General features: G+C 37.1%; 1 protein-coding gene across 2 annotated transcripts in view; it reads right to left on the bottom strand.

The window, feature by feature from the left end:
• ESR1 (estrogen receptor 1) overlaps positions 1-22,066 on the bottom strand; it is a 1,085,149-nt gene that overhangs the window by 640,221 nt on the left and 422,862 nt on the right. The window lies entirely within an intron of this gene.

The raw sequence follows: 22,066 nt of genomic DNA, 5'->3' as shown, positions 1-22,066 counted from the left end.
TCGTTCAGGGGGCAATAGTCCTCTGTTGCAGTGCACTACTAATAGGGGTGTATAAATGTCAAGTATTGTTAATACGTAAGTATATACTCAAAGCAGAATATTCTGAATATAAAAGGGAGAATTTGATAAATATATGATATTTATTTGATGTGAATAAACAGAGAGATCTGAGTGAGTTTCTCATCATTATAAGTTCATAGGAGGTTACTAGACTAATGGCCCTAGGTCCATGTAAAAACCCATGCTCCCTAATTAACCACAGTTAGATGTCTTTGTTGCATAGCAATTCTATGATCAGTACTGACTACCCCTGTCCCTGAGGGGCATAGGTGTCACCCCTGTGGTGAATTTACAGTCATCCATCCAGTTGTCAAGGTTGCACTTAAATAGGGTCATTCAGGAGCTCTGCTTCAAGTGAACTGGGAGCTTATTCTAGAGGGTGGCAATCTCTGGGAGATATACCTGTCTCTCCAACATGTTGTGTTAATGTCACAGGCTAGGTTGAGATCCCTGGAGTGAGTGAATCTTGTCCCATTTGATTTGTGGATGTACAATATTTCCATTAGGGCAGAGTTAGACACTGCTCTGTATGCCAGGCACAGGTTGCCTCTCATCAGCCTGTATGATACACAGTACAGTGACAGGGCTTTCAGTCTTTTTATGTAAGTCACATTTTGAAGGCTCTGGATTCTCTTGATTAGAAACCTATGTGGTCTCTCCAGTTGCTGCAGTGTCTGGTGAGATACATAAAGAACGGATCATTGTACTCAGTTAGTCATCTGATAATGGTTGAAGACAGCAGAATTACAACCTCCTTAGTCTTGGATGTGATGCCCTTATTTATGAGGTTCACAATGTAGAAGGCTTTTCTTACCACTATGGACACATGGTGATCAAAGTTTAGATTGCTATCAACCTGTGTTCCCAAGTCTCACACCACTGAGTTTGACATTAGAGGGATGCTATCTATATCATAATTAGCAGGGGCTACTTCTTTGCCAAAGGATTAATGAGATATTTTTTTGCATTTAGTTTAGTCTGACTTTTGCACCAATCATTTGTCTGTGTCAGTCTCTTCTGTAACATGTTTACATCATTGGGGGACTCATTGATTGCACCCAGTTTGCAGTCATCTGCATACTTGGTAAGCCACAGGCCATCTACTTTAGCCTGGACCTCAGAGATATATATTCCAAACAGTAGAGGGTCCAGCACAGAAACTTGTAGCACACCACTGGTACCAGTCTACTGGTGGACGTGGACTCCCCAACTTTGACAGTGTATGTTCTTTTGGTAAGTCAGTTGGCTACCCATCTTTCATGTATGGGTTAATCCCCAGCTGGGAGAGTTTCTCAATGATCCCTGAGTAAGGGATTTTGTCAAAAGCCTTGGCTAAATAAAGATAGGTGGTATGTACTGCTTTGTCCTCATCCAGGGCTTTCGTGACATTCTCAAATAAGTCCAACAGGTTTACTAAGCAAGATCTACCTTTGACAAAACCAAACTGGGTCAGGTCAAGAGTTTAAAGGTTGCCTGTGTCCTTGTCCTTAAGGTCCATGATGATTCTTTCCATGGTCTTGCAGATAAGGTTGGTTAGCCTTATGGGCTGATAGTTTCCTGGGTCGGTTGATGGAACCCACTTTGTGCAAGGGGATTACTGTTGTTGTTCTCCACTCTGCCGGAACACAGCCAGTGCTCAGACTATGGTTAAAAAGAGTGCCAAGTGGTTCTGCCAGGTCATTTTTTAGATTGTTTAGTAGGTAACCTGGGATGTTATCTGGTCCCATAGAGGCCATGTTTTTGGCCTTGGAGAGCGCTTGTATGACCTGTCCTTTGGAGATACTTGGCAGAGGACTGGTGTCATGAATGTTTTGAGGTATGGCTTATGGGGATAGGGGATGAAGTTATTGCCAAATCTGTCAGCTAGCAGATTGGAAATTTCCTCATTTTCTGTGTGAGTGGCACCATCTACTATAAGTTTGTCACACAACTGGGCATTTCCTTTTAGGTTTCAGATACAGCTAAAGAATGCCTTATAGTTGTCTTTAGCTAGGGCTATGCTACTTTAGTCTCATAACTAGCCTTTAATGGACTTGACAAGATATCTGATTTGCTTGTTCAAGCTGTAGAGGGTGTTTTTCCTCTGTTGAGTAAGGTCTTCTTGTTCTTAGATATCAGTTTATTTCTTTTGTTATATAACTTATTTATACTTACAGTCCACCAGGGTTGCTTATTTTTTGGGAGGACATTGCTTTAGTCCTGGCAGGTACAGCTGAGTCAATACATTTCTTTAAGTGGCTACATAGGGCATTTGTGTACTTTTCTACATATGAGTCATTCTTTGCTGCGTTGGCAGGGGCTTTGAAAACTTTTTATATCACCATTTTGTAGGTTATTGTTTGCTTTGGAGAAAATTTTCAGTTTTTTGCTCCTGTGGGGGTGTCAGGTCTGATCTTTACTTCAAACAAGACTAATTTATAGTCTGACCTTACCAGGGAGGGTAACACAGAGGAGGTAGTGCAGTGACCCCCCCATATTGGTGAGCACCAGGTCTAGGACATTTGAGCCCCTTGTGGGGGGTGCAGACCAACTGTTCCAGGGCATTTGAATTAACAGAATCCAGAAATCTCAGAGCAATTGTGTTTGTGCTTGTGTAAATCACTCAGTCAATAGAATGATAGTTGAAATCTCTCATGTCCAAGGTATTTGGCTGTATAATGAGTGAATCTAGCAAGTCCAGGTAGGTGGTGTGCTTCTCCCAGTTCATTGTGGGGGACCTGTAGCTAACAATGATGTGATAGGACATTTTTCCTATAGTTATTTGGACCTGGAGTAGCTCAAGAGAGTCATACTGTTTTACCAGTCTCAAGGTGTACTTGGATTTAATGAAGATGGATGTACCTTTGTCTTTGGTTCTTTCATGCTTGTTATGAGGTCTGAACTTGTGAAAGGCAATGTAGCCTTGTATGGTCAGGGTGCTCTCTGTGCCCTTGAACCAAGTCTCAGTGATGCACAGATGTCAGCCTCTTCCAAGGTGAGGAGTGCTTCCACAGAGTGCAGCTTACTGTTTAGGCTCCTAGCATTAAGCAGCATGACCCTGAGTTTCTATCTAAAGGATTTCTTTATGTTGGAAGTTTTATTGTTTTGACATAGCCTAAAAAAGGTTCTACAGGAGAGGCAAGCATCTTTGCCAGTATCCAAAAGCCTTGAGGAGACAGGTGAAGGCCATCTCTGGTAAAGCAGCATGGTTTGTCAACTGTGTCTTCCCAGGCTGCCAGATACTGGATCCTCCTGGAGTGACACCAGAAGCTAAGCCAATTAATGAAATTAATCATTTTTTGTCTGTATTGTGGCATTATCCTAGGTGAAGGTGGAATACTGCTTAGAACTAGGGACATACCTGCCTGGGACACATAATCTAAGAGTTCAGTCATGTCTCTCTTCATATAGTCCAGAGAGGTACATCTCAAGTCATTCATTCCAACATGTACTAAGACAGAGTCACAGTAGCAGTAATTGTTGCTGAGTGACATGAGTGCGTGCATGACTTATGGATCCTGGCACCTGACAGGCAACTAACTAACTGTGACCTTCTCCTTGTTCGACCTGCTGAGAGGGATATCTGTTTGTCTCAGTATTGAGTTGCCTATGACTAGGACATTAGGTTTTGAGATGTTTTGCCTCAGGGGCTTAATTGTTGAGACACTGATATGTGTGCTGTTATGTGTAGTGGTTGACTCTGTTTGTGTACCATTATGAGTAGGTTGTATGAACCTGGGAGGTCTCTGGTCTTTTGAAAGGCTCTTAGTGAGTACCGCAGCGTATGTGGGTATACATGTCTTGATCTTATCCTGTGTGTGAAGAGGGCTGTGTGTGTACTGACAACCTGTTTGATGTCTTGTTTATTGTTACATGAGAGAACTAATTCTAGTTTCATGGTATATTTACATCTCTCACATACTGTATTTGTTTGCTTTAGGAGCAAGTGACTGTCAGTGTACAAGAGGCAATTGCTACATTGCCTAAGGATGCCCATGTCAATCAGGCTGGCTGGAGAAATGTTGGAAAACTGACTGTCCATGTTAGTAGGTAATTCTTCAATACTAATTTCTGAGAGGGCAAAGTAGATCAGATCAGCTATTGCTCTGTGATTAACAAAGGGACTTATTCTGTAGAAGATCAAGAATGGAAAGTGGGGTGATGTTGCTCAGTACTCATATAGTTGCTTGCAGTGCAGAAGTGTGCAGCTGCATTGCCTGCACAGCAGCAGGGAAGCTGGGAGGATTTCACTGACTGGTGCCGAGGGAAAAAAAAGTTTCTAGGTGTTTGCGTCTCTACAAGGCACCCCTAATCCCAGTTGAGTGGTGTGCAGCTAAGAGTGAACATGAAGCTTACATACCGGTGAAATTAAACAGTTTTAAACTAGTCTGTCAATAGGAAATCACACAATAATCTTTCTTCCAGCAATCCCCTGCTCAGACAAGGCTATATCCACACTCTTAAGCCACAAAGGTGCAGAGGAGTCCTTCTTAATGTAAGATGGTTGGATCTGAGTTGAGCAAACTGACTTTTGACTACCATACTGCCTCCATTGTATGGAAAGCTTTCTACATGGCCCACCTCATTAGTAAAGGTATCTCGTCCAGGGACAAGGTGGTCATAACATCCCTGTATTCTTCCCTTATAAGACCTATTATTGAGTGCAATGCCCCTTTAGGCATTTACCTCACAAAGCACATGCAGCAGCTGGAGAGACCACAGAGGTTCCACAACAGGAGAATTCAGGACCTCAAACATATACCCTACACAGACAGGCACAAGGCCTTGTCCCTGTACTCAGTCTCCTACAGACTCCTCAGAGGAGATCTCTGTCTGGCATATAAAGCAAGGTCAGACCCCGCCTTGATGGGACGCTGCATATCCGCAAGTCAAGCTCCACTCGAGTAATCAGCACACACAACCTCAACCTGGTCTGTGACATCAATAGGACTTGAAAAACAAGAAACCACGGACTTGACCGACAGAAGATTTATTAAAATAAACAAATATAACAGAAAATCAGATATCAAGATAAGCGCTTTCATTTGGCGCCTGCCAAACTTTTTCAAACAGTTATCACATCACTTCCTGTAGGCTAAATAGTGTTAATCAGTGATGTAAGCAATTAAAAAATTCAAACTATTAAAGAAACAGCACGTTACCCTTAAAATAAACAAATTTCTGTATATCAAACAAATGACAAGTTAGTAGTGAATGACTATATGTGTATAAAAAGACAACGTAATATATATGCTATATTTACGCATGTGTTCAAAACCTATATACAAAAGATATGTGTATGTGAAATTAGTTAGTATAAATCACATATATCAAAGCAATATGATAGGGACCCATAAATATATATAGATAGATATATATATATATATATATATATATATATATATATATATATATATATATATATATGGGTCCCTATCACATTGCTGAAGTTTCAAAACTCTGTAGACGATATGACCGAGACCATATCTCCAAAGTTTTGATACTCTGACAACTGTCCATTTGGATTGCTGTATAGTGTGGAACCTAGGATTTGCTGTTTTTCTTACTGTAGTGCAATCTCAGAGTTGGTATATTTAAGTAGAAGTGGCTTTCGGGGGTGCAGGGGAGCTTGCCCCCCTGCAAAAACGTACAGGTAAGTTGTTTATTTTTTCTTTTCTGTTTTCAGAATTTCAAAACTTTGGAGATATGGTCTCGGCCATATCATCTTTGGAGTTTTGACATTTCGGCTATGTTATAGGGATCCATATATATATATATATATATATATATATATATATATATATATATATATGTATACACATACATACACATATATATATATATATATATATATATATATATATATATATATATATATATATATATATATATATATATATATATATATATATAGATATATATATATATAGATATAGATATATATATATATATATATATATATATATATATATATATATATATATATGGGTCCACTTTTAAATCTTGAAAGCTCATAATCTTGAAATTCAAAATACTGAAAACTCAAAATACTGAATCTCAGAATATCGGAAAAACAGAGTATACCTACACTTACTATATTCTAGCACTACTACATACAGAAGCATATTACTCTTTTCCAACTATAAGCAGGGGGTAAGCCATCATGCACCCCCCAAACCCCCTGCTACTTAAATATATCAACTCCGAGATCGCACTCCAAAGATGAAAATGGCAAACATACCATTACGTGCTTCATGACTGCCTGTTGTAACCTTAGTCATGTTCCCTTTTAATTTGCTATACTACAACATAACTCATCTTAGTGTAGTAAAGTGCGATCTCGGAGTTGACATATTTAAGTAGCAGGGGGTGTGGGGGCTGCAGTGGGGCTTGCCCCCTGCTAATAGTAGTAGTAAACTAATATGCTTTGTCTTTTATTCGTTTCTCTGTGTACCTCTGGTGCAGTATAGTAAGTGTTGGTATCCTGTAGTTTTTTTGTGTGCACACTTATGCAACTGTTTGCATAGTACATTTTTTTTATTTTTTATATTTTTTCCCCTAACAGATTTGTTTGTTTTTCAATTGAACTGTACAGGTTATAGGTCACATTAACGGTGGGAAAAGTTTTGAAATGATTTATTGTGTTTTCATTTTTTATATCACAGAAATCTGGCATTTTAACAGGGGTGTGTACACTTTTTATATCCACAGTACATTTGAGTTTCAGACTTCAAATCCCTCAGAAAATGTATGTTAAAAAAATCATATTACTCCAGCAACTCTCTATGTTTATAAGGGCAATATTTTAAAAATGTCCCTATTTTTGGGCCTTTATCCCCACATTTTCTTGGGCTTTGTCCAGATTTCTTGTACTAAAAGTTTGAGAGGTATGGCAGAGGGGCTGCAAAAACACTGAGTTGAGATGCGGTTTAGGTATTTTTGACTGTCAGTATTTTGTGTTTTGGTATTTTGACTGTAGACATTTTGAACATTAAGTATTTTTGCATCTATTTTTGCTGCTGATTTTTAGGTCATTGCCCTCTCTCTCTCTCTCTCTACACACACACACATATATATATATATATATATATATATATATATATATATATATATATATATATATATGGGTCTAGGACACATGCATGACTAGCATATGTCTGAATCACAAAACATCAAACACACATACAAGAAAGCACTTAACATCGAAAAGCGCTTCAGTGTATGTGTAGTTCAAAAAAAATCTACGTTTCTGCATTCACCCCCCATGCACCCTCCACACACCCCTACTTTATTATTCTCACTCCAAGATCGCACTACAGTGGGGAAAAGGGAATTTTCCCATACCCGCACTGTAGTCCGATCTACAAAACAGGCACACATACACGGAAGCACTTGTGGATGTTAAGCACTTTCGTGTATGTGTGTTCGATGTTTTGTGATTCGGACATATGCTAGTCGAGCATGTGTCTGTATCCTATATATATATATATATATATATATATATATATATATATATATTGATGTAGATGGTTCCCCTTTATAATCTCGAAATACTGAAATCTCAGATTTTAGTATCCTGAGACCATAAAGGAGATTTTTTGTTCTTTCAACCTCAGGAGCCTTGTTAATAAAGTTCAAGAAGTCCATGCTTGGATAGCTAACTATACTCCTGACATAGTTACCCTAACAGAAACATGGTTAAAACCACACCATCTGGACAGTGAAATTATCCCTCCTGGCTATAATATCCTTAGACTTGATAGACCAAAAAAGAAAAGGAGGAGGAGTCTCCATACTCTACTTCAATCGTGTCTCCCAAATTAGTCCCAAATTAGCTCTATCCTCCTTCTCACCAGCTGAACTCCTACTGACCAACTTCAAACTTAATAGTTTCAACACCATAACCATCGTAGCAATCTATATTTCCCCTGGTGATAATATTAACATACTTGAGAACATCCTATCTCACCTCTCACAGACCATCCACAATGAAATAATTATACTATATTGATCGGCTTTCAATACAAGCTCCCAACACTACTTCCTGTATAAACCTACATGGGTTTGAGCAGTTAATCACAACCCCAACCTACATTAATAAATCTCACCTACTTAGCTCTCTGCTTGACTGGATATTGATCTCCTACCCTCACCTCAAAACTATAACTCTCAAACCCTTCCAAATGCCTTCAGCGACCACTTCCCAATAACAGTTACCAGACATACTCCTCACCTTACCAAACTTACAAATGTATTATCACCCACTCACTTTCTCATTTCTGCCCTAACTCCTTTATTCACCAACTATCCAGAATTAACAGGGCTTATGTCACCACTCTTCCCTTAGTTGAAGCTGTCTACTCCTTCAACACTACATTCCTAAACATTATTAACTCCCTTGCTCCTCTTCCCATAATTAGAATCAAATCCAGTACTGCTTCCTGGCTCACTAAATCTACCTGAACCCCTATGAAAGACCGAGATAGGATTTGGAAAATGTGGACAAAAACTAGGACCCCTTCTCTTCTTCAGAAATATAAAGAACTCAGAAATAAAATTTAAAAAAAATCATCCGTTATGACAAAATAAACTTCTATGCCAATCCTCCCTCTACTCTTAAATCAGACCCAAAGAAATTCTGGAGCTCTGTTAATTAGACTCTACATCCAGGAAACACTTCCTCTCCTAACCCATGTCCCAACACAACCCCTGAAGACATAGCCAACAAATTTAACAATCATTTTATAAACTCAATAACCTCCATAATAAATTCTCTCCCCCCCAGAAACAATGCTAGCACCCCCACAAACTCTATACCTCTTCCTAACCCTTCTAATTCCTTCTCTCTAAAAGCAGTATCAACTAACTATATAAAATCATTACTCTCTAAACTTAAACCTTGCTCCCCATCTGTTGACAAGCTACCCTCTTATTTCCTGCAGATTGCCTCTGAACCTCTTGCCTATCCTGCATCCATCTTGATCAACCGATCCATTTCTGAATCCTATGTCCCCACTGTATGGAAGAACTTCTTTACTTTACCCATTCACAAAGGGGGTAACTCCTCAGACATATCCAACTTCAAACCAATTGCCATACTCTCTCCACTCTCACAAATCCTAGAGAAATGCATTCACAAGCAGGTAATGCATTACCTTCACCAGGAAAACATTCTCACACCCACACAGCATGGTTTCCATCCCAAGCATAGTACAACTACTGCACTCATATAATTCATCAACATAGTCTCCCTAGCTCATGATAACAATAAACTTGTCTAATGCCTATTTCTTGACCTTTCTAAAGCCTTTGATACTATCTCTCACCCTCTCCTTGACAAACTCACTAACTTACATTTCTCTCCCCTACTATCTCCTGGTTCTCCATCTATCTCTCTACCCACCAGCAATCAGTTAAATGGCTCTCTGCACTATCCTCCCTTCTCACTGTACAAATGGGACTCCCCCAAGGGTCCATTCTTGGACCACTACTCTTTAATATTTTCGCCAACTTGCTCTACTCCTCTTGTTCCCAGTCACTTCTTGTGCAATATGCTAATGACTCTACTGTTATAACCATTGCTGACAACCCAACTGGCCTTCACTCAACTACCCAAGCATCCTTCCACACCATTGAGACTTGAGTTAGTGATAACAAACTAATACTTAAGCCAAAAAAAACTAAGCTCCTACTCTTCCTCCCTAAAAACCTCACCACACTCAAAAGTACATTCACCATTTTATCCAGCAACAACAATAACATCTCAGCTGAATCGAGTACTAAAATGCTAGGTGTAACAATAGATGATCAGCTTAAGTTTGATCTACATATTACTAACTCAGTAAAAAGAACTCATCAGAAACTTGGACACCTTTTCCGTAACAAGAAATACTTAACTAACACTGCCCGAATAACTCTCTCCCATGCTTTACTACTCCCAACACTCTTGTACAGCTGCCACATATTCACAAACCTAAATTATACACTTATTTCCAAGCTTGAAACTACCTACAACAAGAACGACAGATTTTAAGCTAACCAAACCTACAAGTCACACCACTGCTTAGCAGTTCAGTAACTAGACTGGCTAGAATTCCCTAATCTGCTCCAACTATACCAACTACAAATCATTCACTCTATCCTCTATCTACACTCCTTCTGCCCCAGCCTCTCCACTATCATATCCAAATATTCCCCTGCTAGGACTCTACACAGCTCAGATCAAGAATTATTAGACATCTACAAACCCAAAACCAAAATAGGCTACCTTCTCTATAACTATAACCCAGCTACATCCTGGAACCAACTCCCCTTGGAAATAAAGTCCCTCCAGCATAGCAAGAGTTTCAAATTAGCCACAAGGAAATACCTAAAAACAAAGTGGTCTTGACACTGTAGCCAACCACCCTGAAACCACCATCCTTTCACCTATTTCACCACCTCACTCTTAATGTATCTCTAACCCTATTTCTCTGCCTCTTCTACCTCTTCCCTTCCTCCATCTCCATCCAATCTTAATTCTTACAGTCTCAAAACAACCTACCTGCAGTCTGTCTCCTATACTCTACCTCCCCTACATCTCCTACTAGCCATTCCTACTTTCCTTTCATGTTCCAAACTCCTAAACAACTAGGTCCTACCCATTTAAAATATGTAACTGGTTTCATAATCTTTTCCTAACTATTAACTCATTTTGCTCTAAGCAACCTAAATGATATTGTAACAACTCTCGTACTTGTCTGTCGATTGTTAATACTCTGTATAATTGTATTGCCTGACGAGCTTTTTCTCTCCAGGTCTCTGCTGGAAAGATCCTAAAGCTGATTGTTAATACTATGTTACTTAAATTTAATAAATTGTTTTTTACCTGAGGAGGTTTTCTCCCCGGGTCTCTGCTGAAAATGAGCCAAAAGCTCAGTCAGACTAACCCGGTTAACAAATGTAAAATAAATAAATAAATTTTAAAATAGCAAAAGTGCATAATCATGAATTTGAATATATCAAATTCACGGATATGGCTTTATGCTTCGTTACGTCCAGTGCTGTCTGTGGATGGTGTACGGTGTCATATATGGATTTAGGTGTGATTTAAGGTAAGTGAGTGTTTTGTAAGGGTTTTGGGTGGAAGTTTGAATGCATGTGAGTGTGTAAGTTGTACATGTGGGTTAGGGTAGGCAGGTGAAAGTATGGGTGTGTTGGATATGTTGGTGTTCGTATATGTGTGATGTGTGTGCCTGTGTGCGAGGGATTGTGGAATGTCTGGGTGTGAGTTTGCTGTCTTTTCCTGTTTGTACAATCTCAGAGTTAGTATATATAAGTAGGGGGGTGTGGGTGGCGCAGCCCCCCACATGGGGGGTGCAGGGGGGCTTGCCCCCCTGCTTATATGTAGTGTAGGTGTGTTGATTTGTGTTGTTGTGTTTGTGTATATAATGCGGGTAGGATAGTGTATGTGTTGTGTGGTGTGTATATGTTCATGATTTTGTATTTCGCGGTTTTGGGGTTTCAGGATTTTGAACGTTCGCCTTTATGGTTTCGAGATACTGAAATTCCAGATTTCAGTATTTCAAGATTATAAAGGGGAACCATATAGATATATGTATTTATGTATGTGTATATATATATATATATATATATATATATATATATATAAATGTGTGTGGGTGGGGGGGGTTGAGTCCTGTTGTCAAAAGTTCCTTTCTTCAATGGGAAAAAAGCTGATATGTGTGAAAGAAAATCAACTGATTGTACATACTGATTCCTTTTTTCATGTGGGAGATCACAGTACAGTGAGAATTTTGAGAATATGCTCTTTTCACACTGTAGTATGATCACAGAGTTGGATGTAAAGGGTATAAAGGGGCCTGGCCCCCTGCAAAGGATGCTTAATTTTTTTATTTTGTTTTGTTCCCATTAGGTTTGTATTTTGAGTATTTGTGCAAGATTAGTTGAAGTTTGATTTTTTTGCTTGGCTGACCAACCACCATGCACACCTTATTGATTTTATATATATATATATATAGATATAGATATATATATAGATAGATAGATATATAGATAGATAGATATAATATATATATATATATATATATATATATATATATATATATATATATATATATAGATAGATACAGAGCTATATATAGATAGATAGATAGATAGATACAGAGCTATAGCTATATAGACAGATATAGATATATAGACATATAGATATACTGTAGATATAGATATAGATACTGGCACTCTGGAGTATATTGAAGCTGACCAGAGATATTGAAAGATATCATGGGCAATCCACCAAGAAACAATATTAATCTTTTTGATAACATCTCAGTATGATTAATTACCTTTATCATAATAGGTTCCAGTGCTAAAAGGAAATCTACCTGAAAATTTTAAATTTGTTTCATATGCTGCATGTCTATGTATGGCCAAATTACCATCTCTGATTTTTCTGCTGTGCGCTAGCAATGCAGATTCCTAGTAATCCATTTGAATGCAAGGTCCAAGATTTGAATGGACTCTGTTACAAATAAGTCAGAAGTTAAGTAATGAGGTATTACTGAATTTTCTTTTTATACTGCATAGGAAGTTTGTTATAGTCAAAATATTGGGGTTGATATCGCTATTTTGTGTGCCTGATATGAGGAACTAGCAGAGAGGTATAGAATTAGGCAACTCGGGAGGCTAAGGGTTAAAAGCTGAGTTAAATTAATAATTTAATGAAAGCAACATTTTTAGGGGCACATTTTCTTTATAGAATACCTGCAATGGTGTAATTTACTATTGGTTGTCTTTTGTTGATTGTGGGATTCAGTTCTTCAGGTCACAAAAGCACCTAATAGTGGGATTCTCTCTGGATGACCCTATAATGAATATTCTTCTTAATGCTGCATTATCACAAGTCAGCAATGCATTATACTTTTCTGTGGTAATGGACTAAGCATCATAGCAATATAACATTGGAGTATTTTCTGTTGGATCACACATGCGCACTTAATTGTCTGTTCATCTGCTGAGTAACTTCCATGCAAATGAAATAACATATCTAAAAATGCTGGTGAGATGCTACAACAAAGAAATGTTTTATACCTTATGTTGTAATATGCATCCATAGCCAGGAGCCTGAGAGTTTTACTGTTTATCTGATATTCAAAGTAGATTGTCATATTGTCACTGACGATGTTAATATATAACCAATAAAGATGTTATTGTCATTATTGTTGTTATGATGCTTATAGTGCTTTAGTTTGTGCCAATTGTTTGTTAAAATTCCTGACAGCATTACAGGTTCCTAGGTTCTTAGGTTGGTACTAGGCTATTGGCCCTAGGGCCTATACAAGCCTAGCCTTAACAATTCCCTGGATATTTCTTCCCACACTATTTACTTCCTTGGATCTCTGTCTAGTAGGGCGAATGACGTGATCCCTGTAGTGAATTTCCTTTCTCCCAGTGAAGACATTTGTAAAATCAGTGCAATGTTTTTATCTTGGTCAAAATCTTATATGCTGTCCTAAACTGCAAGTCATGAGTCGTCTAGTTCAAGTTAGATAAAATCAGTTGAACTGGTTTCTGGCACTTTTGACAGAACTTATGAAAGCAGTGTAATTTACTTTTTTACCAAGATAAGCATGATGTACTCTGTTTCTACCTGATCATTTAAAAAGGTATATTATTCCCCCACAGCCATAACTGTAACACAGGTATGTCTTATCTCAGTCCAGGTTAAATAATTTTCAGTTGTTTGTTAATTTTTTTTCTGATATAGCCTCTTCTCTTCTGCCTTTGTCTGCGTGTATACTATCGACTATTAATATTTTCCATAGCATTACTGTAGTGAGTAGGTAAAACTGAAGTGGACCATGGCAGAAAAAACATCAATTTTTGCAGATTTTTAATATATATTTCCCTTCATTTACTATGGTACACAGTGAGAATATAACAATTAACTATGTAATTAGGATAATGATGCATTGTTTTCCATTGTACATTTCAATTATCTGACCTCATTTTTGATGTGAAAATATCAATTATCTAAATTCTGTAACTGCCTCAGTTTTGGGTCATAGGAACAAATGATACTCGACCCGATCCACCTCATTAAAAAAGTGAAATAAACTGGTAAAAGATAAAGAAAAGTAAACGGATGAATGAATGAATAAACACACAGATGATATATTGCTTCATTATTGAATCTGTGGCATTTATTTGCTCACACTTCTGACCTTACTTGTCAAGCAGTGCAGTGTTTAGTTATTTATTGTTTCATTAAGACCTAAATGATGTATAGTAATTCAAAAATTATACCAAACTGCAAAGCAATAATGTTTTTTTCAAGTTATGTAAAATCAATTTCAGATGGTTACAGACACTTTTGCCAGAATTTTTGAAAACCGTGTACTTTACTTTTTATCAAGAGCAAATGATGTAAGTTGATTCCACAAGGTTATTTAAACAGTGCTATATATTACTTCCCTATAATCGTAAACATGTAAAGGAAGAATGCCTTATCTCAGGTTACATTAAATCATTTACAGTTGTTTTCTGGTTATTCTGACAGCTTTTGTGAAAGCAATGTAATTTGCTTCTTTTATGTTGTTGGCCCCTGTATACAAAACTTTAAAGCCAAGCTGTAATGTGATGAGGTATTAAGCAGCTGATCACTGCTCCATAACTAGAGAATTGTTGAACTTAGACTGGAGAGTTGACATAGATTTCTGGAATCCTAGGGAAAATTAGAACTATTTTACAATAATTTGAATTAGTTAGAAGTTAGATGATATTTTCTGTGTAGACAATGTCATCTGAATTGACATGACCACCCTGGGTGGACTAGATATGCATTACCCCCATCCAGAAAGAAGAAATCTAGAGGGCTGAAATGAAGGAAACTTCATTTGAAAGAAATATTAAAAGATATAAAGTTCTTGAAAATTCAAATTTAAAATTAGGAGGGTATATAGAAGGTGTAAATATATTCTCAGCAAATTTACTAAAGATAACAAGAAATCATTTTATAGCAATTCAGTGGATTATAAAGAAACAAAGGGAACTATTTTTTTTCTTTAAAAGATGTTAGTGTTATCATTAGCAAGTTGTCTAAAACTGGTTAATTCTTTGCAAAACCTTTTTTTAGAAATATGGGATTTATGGCAACCACTGTCCTGTTCTCAAAGTCTGCAAAATTAGTTCTTGCCCACCAATACATGCTGAATGGTAAAATAGGTGCTAAACAAAATTAATAAGAATTCTGCCACAGGTGTTAATAACCTTAATGGTAGTTTTTCCTTGAGATTATTTAACTTTTCTTTCAGCAATGTTTGACGAATGGACATGTTCCTGTGGTATGGGAACAAGGAAATATTTTGAAAAATATTGTTAAAATGTATTCAGATTTCAAACCTCTTACTTCAAGCCATCAGTCAGTGTAGATTTATGTAAGAAGAACTCATACAACCAGTTTCGCTCTTTCTGTACTAATGTATTGGATACCTGTGATGAAGCCATTCATGTTGACATCATATTTCTTGATATGGCCAAGGCTTTTCACGTGGCTCAACATAGTGCCAACATTATATCACTCCAAAACTGTGCATTTAATCATGCATTAAATATTATTTATTCATTTATTTGTTTGTTTACTTTTGTTTTCTGGGAAAGTCCAGCTAGGAACACTGTCCATTTTTATCAGAGTCCCAGGGAGAAAAGTTCCAAGAAACAGTAGATAGACAATATTATGAAGTTTAGACAAGCTCTAAGGAAAGATGTACAAAAATAATAGAATTCATTAAAACTGGATTGAAAGTAACTATTGCACAAAGTTATGTACTGGAGTAAGTTGTAAGAAGTTAAATTGGTTGCACATTACAGAACATAATTGAAGCGGGAAGTTATCACTATAAATTTGACAGCATCTCTAAGCAGTAGAGAGGATCAAACATTTGAGAGCTAAACTAATGTGATATGCTTTTGTATTCAGTCTGCTATGTAAGCCGATGACAGAGATGTAAAGCATACTTTTCTCATGTGAGGAGTGCAATAAAATAACTTCAGTAAGACACAATAATCCAATTGTGAAGAAATGGATTAGAATGTAAGAAAAGGAGATCTTGAGTAGTTGGGCATTTTTTATCCTGGAGATTCAGAACATTTGTAGATTCTTCTATGATTTTGATGTAATTTCAGACTGATCATAAAGTCAGTAGGTTGTTTATTTGTCTGATGATGACAGCAATGCTGGTCCAGTTCAACTATATTTACTAAGTGCAAATAGTCCCCCATGTGAGTTGCTGGAATTTTAGGATTCCGTTAGGTGTATGTCCTTAGACTGTATGCTTATTTTGAGTTTGTACCATTTTATTATCTTACTAACAGCTGGGGTGTTTGAGAAATAGTTTAGTACTGTATGTGATTTTATGAGTTGTATACATGACAGGTGATATGGTAGTTCTGGACACTTTCAGGTTTGTGGGGGTATGCAGTGATGGGTCCAGTTTGAAAGACTGGATACATATTTACTTATTGTATTATAGCACTATTCAAGCTTGTTCATCAGTGCAATTTGAAGTTTACTGCAAACTGTAGACATATACAGGAGACTTGGAAGTAAGACTGAGATTGCATTCACCTTCCTGCTGTTGTCAGTGAGTTATGGACAGACTTTGTAAAGTAGCTGTAATATCAGGGGGTGTTTTGGACAACAGCATTGAAGTATTGGTCAAATTTAAGTTTTCATCTATGATGACACCCAGTAACTTGTTATGGGTGAATTGTTCTATTTTGGTGTTGTTAGCTTTGACTATATTTAGTACAATTCTACGTTGGCAGTTATGCTGCCAAAATCAGAATGATGTTCAGAAAAGGAATAAGGGTGTGGATAGTCGAACACACTTATGAGAATGCAGTAGTGCATTCGCATAAGTGTGTTCAACTATATGTACAAGATCGCGGTATAGTGGGGATTGGAAATTCATCCATATCCCCACTGTAGTGTGATCTTGGAGTTGGAATAAATTAGTAGCAGGGGGTGCAGGGGGGCTTGCCCCACTTAAAAATGTGATATGTAGTATAGGAGTTTGATTTACATCAGCTCCTATATGGCTATCCCGTCATATTTTGGCGACAGTGTCGACTCAAATGTGTCGATCATTTGGGGCAACATTGTGTACACTCAAAATGTGCTATTTCAGTTTAACTTTTCGTTATTTCGAATGGCAAATGTTTTGCCATTCGAACTAACAATAGTAAACCAGTCTAGACAGGTGCAGGGGATGCATTTCAATAAGTTGATAGTTACACAGTTCAGTGGAGCTAACCTCCACTATATATTGGTATAATGTAAGAGATTTTGCATATTTGTGGAATATGAGATTCTTGTAATGATTTAGTGATTAATACATAGACTGGATAGATTGTTCCATCCACTTCTAAGTTAAGATATTCTGCAGGAATATTGTCTGCTGCTAATGTAGTGGGTTTTAGTTTATTCAAGTATTTCTTTATTGTAGTAAGTTGGAGTGGATCAAATGAGAAGTTATTGGTCCAATAAGTACTGCAGTTTAAGGTGAGAGGAGGTCTATTTAGATTCTTTTAGCTGATGTGAGAGGTGGTAGCTACAAAATGCTCACTGAGCATGCATGCTGTGGTGGCATTAGTTTCCATGGGAGGATGATTAGGAGTGGGGGTAGTGCCTTGCTTTAGGAGATTGTTTATAGCAGCCCTGAAGAGTTTGCGGAAATTGGAGTATGTTACCTGTAATAGTTCTTGACTAAAATAACCTGTCTTTTATAAGATTTCATAGGTGCCTGTAATTTTGGCAATAGCTTTATTTTGTGTCTTTTTGACATTTATTCTGAACACTATCCCTAGTTTTCATTAATTGTTTTGTTTTCTTGTGTTAGCCAGGGTACAGTTATCAGTTTGACCTGCTTATATAGTAGACATGACGGATGATTTAAAATTTGTAGAGATGAGTAATTATGAGATAGCATCATCTGGAAGGAGTGTCTTTAGTGGGGTCCAGTTGCAGTATTTCAGAGTCTCAATGAAAGTGTCTTTGTTGACATTAGTAGGGCTTCTTTCAGAGTTTAGGTGCTGGCCCTTGTTGATTTTTAAGAAGTCTCTCATTTCATAGGCTGGCTGGTGGACACCAAGCACATTGGGGAATATTCTGGCCTACTTTATTTTTTCAGAATTAGCAGATAGTATGCATTCTAGAATGCTTTACTGTAGGTTTCCTCGTATCTTATTGGAGACTTAATTACTTGGGTTAGATGAATAGCTTGATTTGCAAATGAGAGAAGCTAGTATCTTGATCAGACCACTCTAGGATAAGATCTCCAAGAAGAAGGGTTTCTTTCTTTACATTGCAACGTATCCATTCAAGTATATTTTCAGTGGTATTTATATTGTTTCAATCTGGAGATATGTATGTACCTATTACACATATTGCTTTTTATAAATTTATTTTATGATGGGATTATTACTGGTTCTTCTGAGTCAAATTCTGGGGATTTGTTTGGGGATATGATAGCTACTGCTCCACCATGTTTAGTAGTTTAGTCATTTCTTAATATGTCATATCCTAGTGGGAGAATTTCTTTATTTTTGAGGAAAGATTATAATTGTTTCAGTGAATACTAGCATGTGGGGATAGTGAGCTTGGATATATATATATATATATATATATATATATATATATATATATATATATATATATATATATATATATATATATATATTAAGGCCTGAGTGAGCTGCTTTGTAAGGGTTTTGTTTGTTGTATTTTACAGGTGCCATGGATATAGCTGCTGGATGATTATTTAGACGTGTATTGTAGGCTGAGTTGGGATGGATGGAGTTTTCTCTATTATTAGTGGTAGAGGGCCCTTGGTTTGGGTATATTTCACCATAAACTGTCAGTATTTTGTGTACTATAGGTATTTGGCTGACTGTAGCAAATACTTATTTTCTGATTCTGGCTTAGGTTTATTATAGCTGTCTAACTGTTTTAATAGAATGTATGTGTGTGTTTTTAAAGTAAATTGGGGGAGTTGTACAGGGAGGAGCAGATCTGGTGGGTATAGCTATTAAGTATATTTGTGAACTCAGTAATAGTACAGTTTGCAGAGTTGAAGGCTTTGTGACAACTGAATGGTGTTGGTGTTGATAGCAGGATTAAAGTGGAAATTATGGCATAGAGATAAGGTAGCATATTATTGCTGTAGTATATATGTCTCATATTTTGGTTTGGGCATTATAAGAAGTTGGTTACTCTAGTGAGCTGAAAATCTGTTTATAAAGGGTTATTACAGTGAAGAGTTGTGCTAAGGATGAATAGAATTAGATATGTCAGTTGAAGAGCAAGGCTTTTGATGGTGATGGAGATACGAACTGGCTGATGAAGAAGTATGCTATCTGGGGGAGGGTTGAACAGAGGGGATTTGGAGAGGAGGAATTGTGGTTGCTTGCCTGAAAGGGTACCAAAATGGTTGTGTATAAAGGAAATGATGTTGAGAGTAGAAGGAATGGGGGAAGGATAGGGGGTTGTAGCATTGCCAGGCAAAGCAAGACAGCACTGAGCAGGACCAGTGAACTCCTGACAACAGAGAAAAATACAAAGAGTTGGAAGGTAAGTGGCTTCAGTTTTCAACCTAAAACTAACTGGGGGAGGGCAGCACCCTAATCAAAAGTAAAGCAGGTAAAACAAATATTGAAATAAAAGTATATAAAAGCACAGGTCTATGTACTTCATGTATTTAATTAAGGAAAACCAGGAGTCCTTTCCTGGTTTAAACTGGAAGGCTTGCAATATATGCTCATTTCAAAGATTATTGAATTACTCTACCCTTCATTGAGATCAGTTCCTGCTGAGTAGCTCATACTTCCATTTACACGAAATTAACAAGAGGAATTGAACAGCTATACTCTCCATGCTAACTCACATAGATACTAGTTTGTAAAGTGCTCATAAAACTGATTAAAAACAGAGACTATAGAGCAAGCATAAGAGGGTGGGGTTACTTCTGAGTATTTTGTGGTTTTGAGATTATCAAAGGGTTCTGTTTGGGACCATTCTTGTTTAATGTGTTGGTGTCTGTAATGCCAGCCGGTCAAAAATGTTGGATAAGAAAACTTACTGATGAGGCTAAAATAGCATGTCCGTTGACTTGTTTAAATGATCAGTATTTATTAAACCTTCTAATAAGGTAAGCCTCCTAAATCCTGGACAGTGTAAAGGTAGAAAATGTAAGGTAATGTGTTTGGGCTCTTGTAATGACAACTGTCCCTATGGATTGCACAAAGATTATTTCTAAATGTGATTTCAAAAACCATGGAGTTATGGTATTGTATGAGCTGGATTTTGACTGTAAAGTTAACAATGTGACTAGGATTTATTATTATTATTATTATTATTATTATTAAAAATGTGCCACTTCCCTTGTTTAAGAGTCTGTGTCTCTTTCTAGTTCCAGGCAATAATGTGGATCAGGTCAATGAGCCAGGACTATTAGAGATCTACATATTAACACATAGGTACAAGTGGGAAGCTGCGGATACTACATATAGAATAGCAATTTAATAAAGCAAATAAAAATAACTTGAGACACCATTGCCCTAAATAGACATTTTTCTTTGAGTAACATCTGAAAAAACAGAAACCATCCAAACCTAATAAAACCTAATAGACTTCCCTTCATCCTTAAGTTTAACTATGATAAAACAACACTGAAGCCAAATAACTACATAATTAAAACAAAAATAAAGCAACATAACTGCAACAAGCATAGACTGCCCTTGATCCAAGCACTGCAACATATATGACACACACACACACACACACACACACACACACACACACACACACACACACACACACACACACACGCAAACACACACACACACAAACACACACACGGATCTACTTTATATTACCAAAATCCTAAAATACCGACTTTCATAATACCGAGACCACAATTCCAAAACTAAAGAATACCAAAACTTTAAAATGCCGACTTTCAAAACACTGAATCAAAATGCCCACACCTTACATGGTATTTCCTTCACCACAAGAGTATCAAAAGAAAAAAACAAAACTGTACACTGCCAGGAATGTTCACCACTAAACCGAACTTTTCAAATCATAAAGTAAACCATAATATAAAAAAATCATCAACACATTAACAAATAATTCAGATTACCAAAACACTTCCTAAACCTTGCACAATCTCCATAACTATCTCTGAACCTTTGTTTTCCAAATATCTAAAAGCCAACTACATTGGGGGGCTACCCCCACACCCCCTAACTAAATATACCAAGTCTGAGATCGCACTACAGTGGGGAAAAGGGCAAATACCTTAATGTTATAGTATTGTTGTGTACACACTTCCACAACTGCTGGGAACAAAACTTCCACCATATTTTTTTAAATTATACCTACAGAACTAGAGTTACTTCTGTGTGGTTTGAAGAGTTGAGTGCATGAATTGCAGTATTTTGTTTTCTTAGAATTTCTACACTTATACTGGTGATGGGAAATGGTTGCACATCTGCTTTATTTGTTTTGGTGTTTTGAAAGTCGGTTTTCTGAATTGCAGTATATTGAAAGTTGGAGATTTAATTTGTCAGCATTGCAAACATTTGGGATTGTGGTCTCGGTATTTTAAATGTCGGTCTTTTGCAATTTTGACCTTATGAAGTAGACCCCCCACACACACACACACACACACACACACACACACACACACACACACACACACACACACGCATGCGTGTCCAAGGGCAACTAAAAATAAATTCAGATAACAGAAAGGCAGTAATTATTTCCCTACAAATAATTGTCACTTACATGCTAGATGAATTCTTAAACGTTATGCAGTATGACTGAATCAATTATGCTATTTTAGTATAACATTACTTCACAGTATAACAGTGACACAAAAATAAACATAAAAGTTCCTGAATAACTAAAGGAATGAACTGTGTAATGCTACTCTTTGCTTCCAAATTTAGCCATATGGTGGATAAG

The sequence above is a fragment of the Protopterus annectens genome, chromosome 1.part0, assembly GCF_019279795.1.
Source record: "Protopterus annectens isolate FY-2018-M chromosome 1.part0, PAN1.0, whole genome shotgun sequence".
Taxonomy (NCBI): Eukaryota; Metazoa; Chordata; order Ceratodontiformes; family Protopteridae; genus Protopterus; species Protopterus annectens.
Note: the sequence above shows the minus strand (reverse complement) of the source record. Positions and strands in the feature narration are given on the sequence as shown.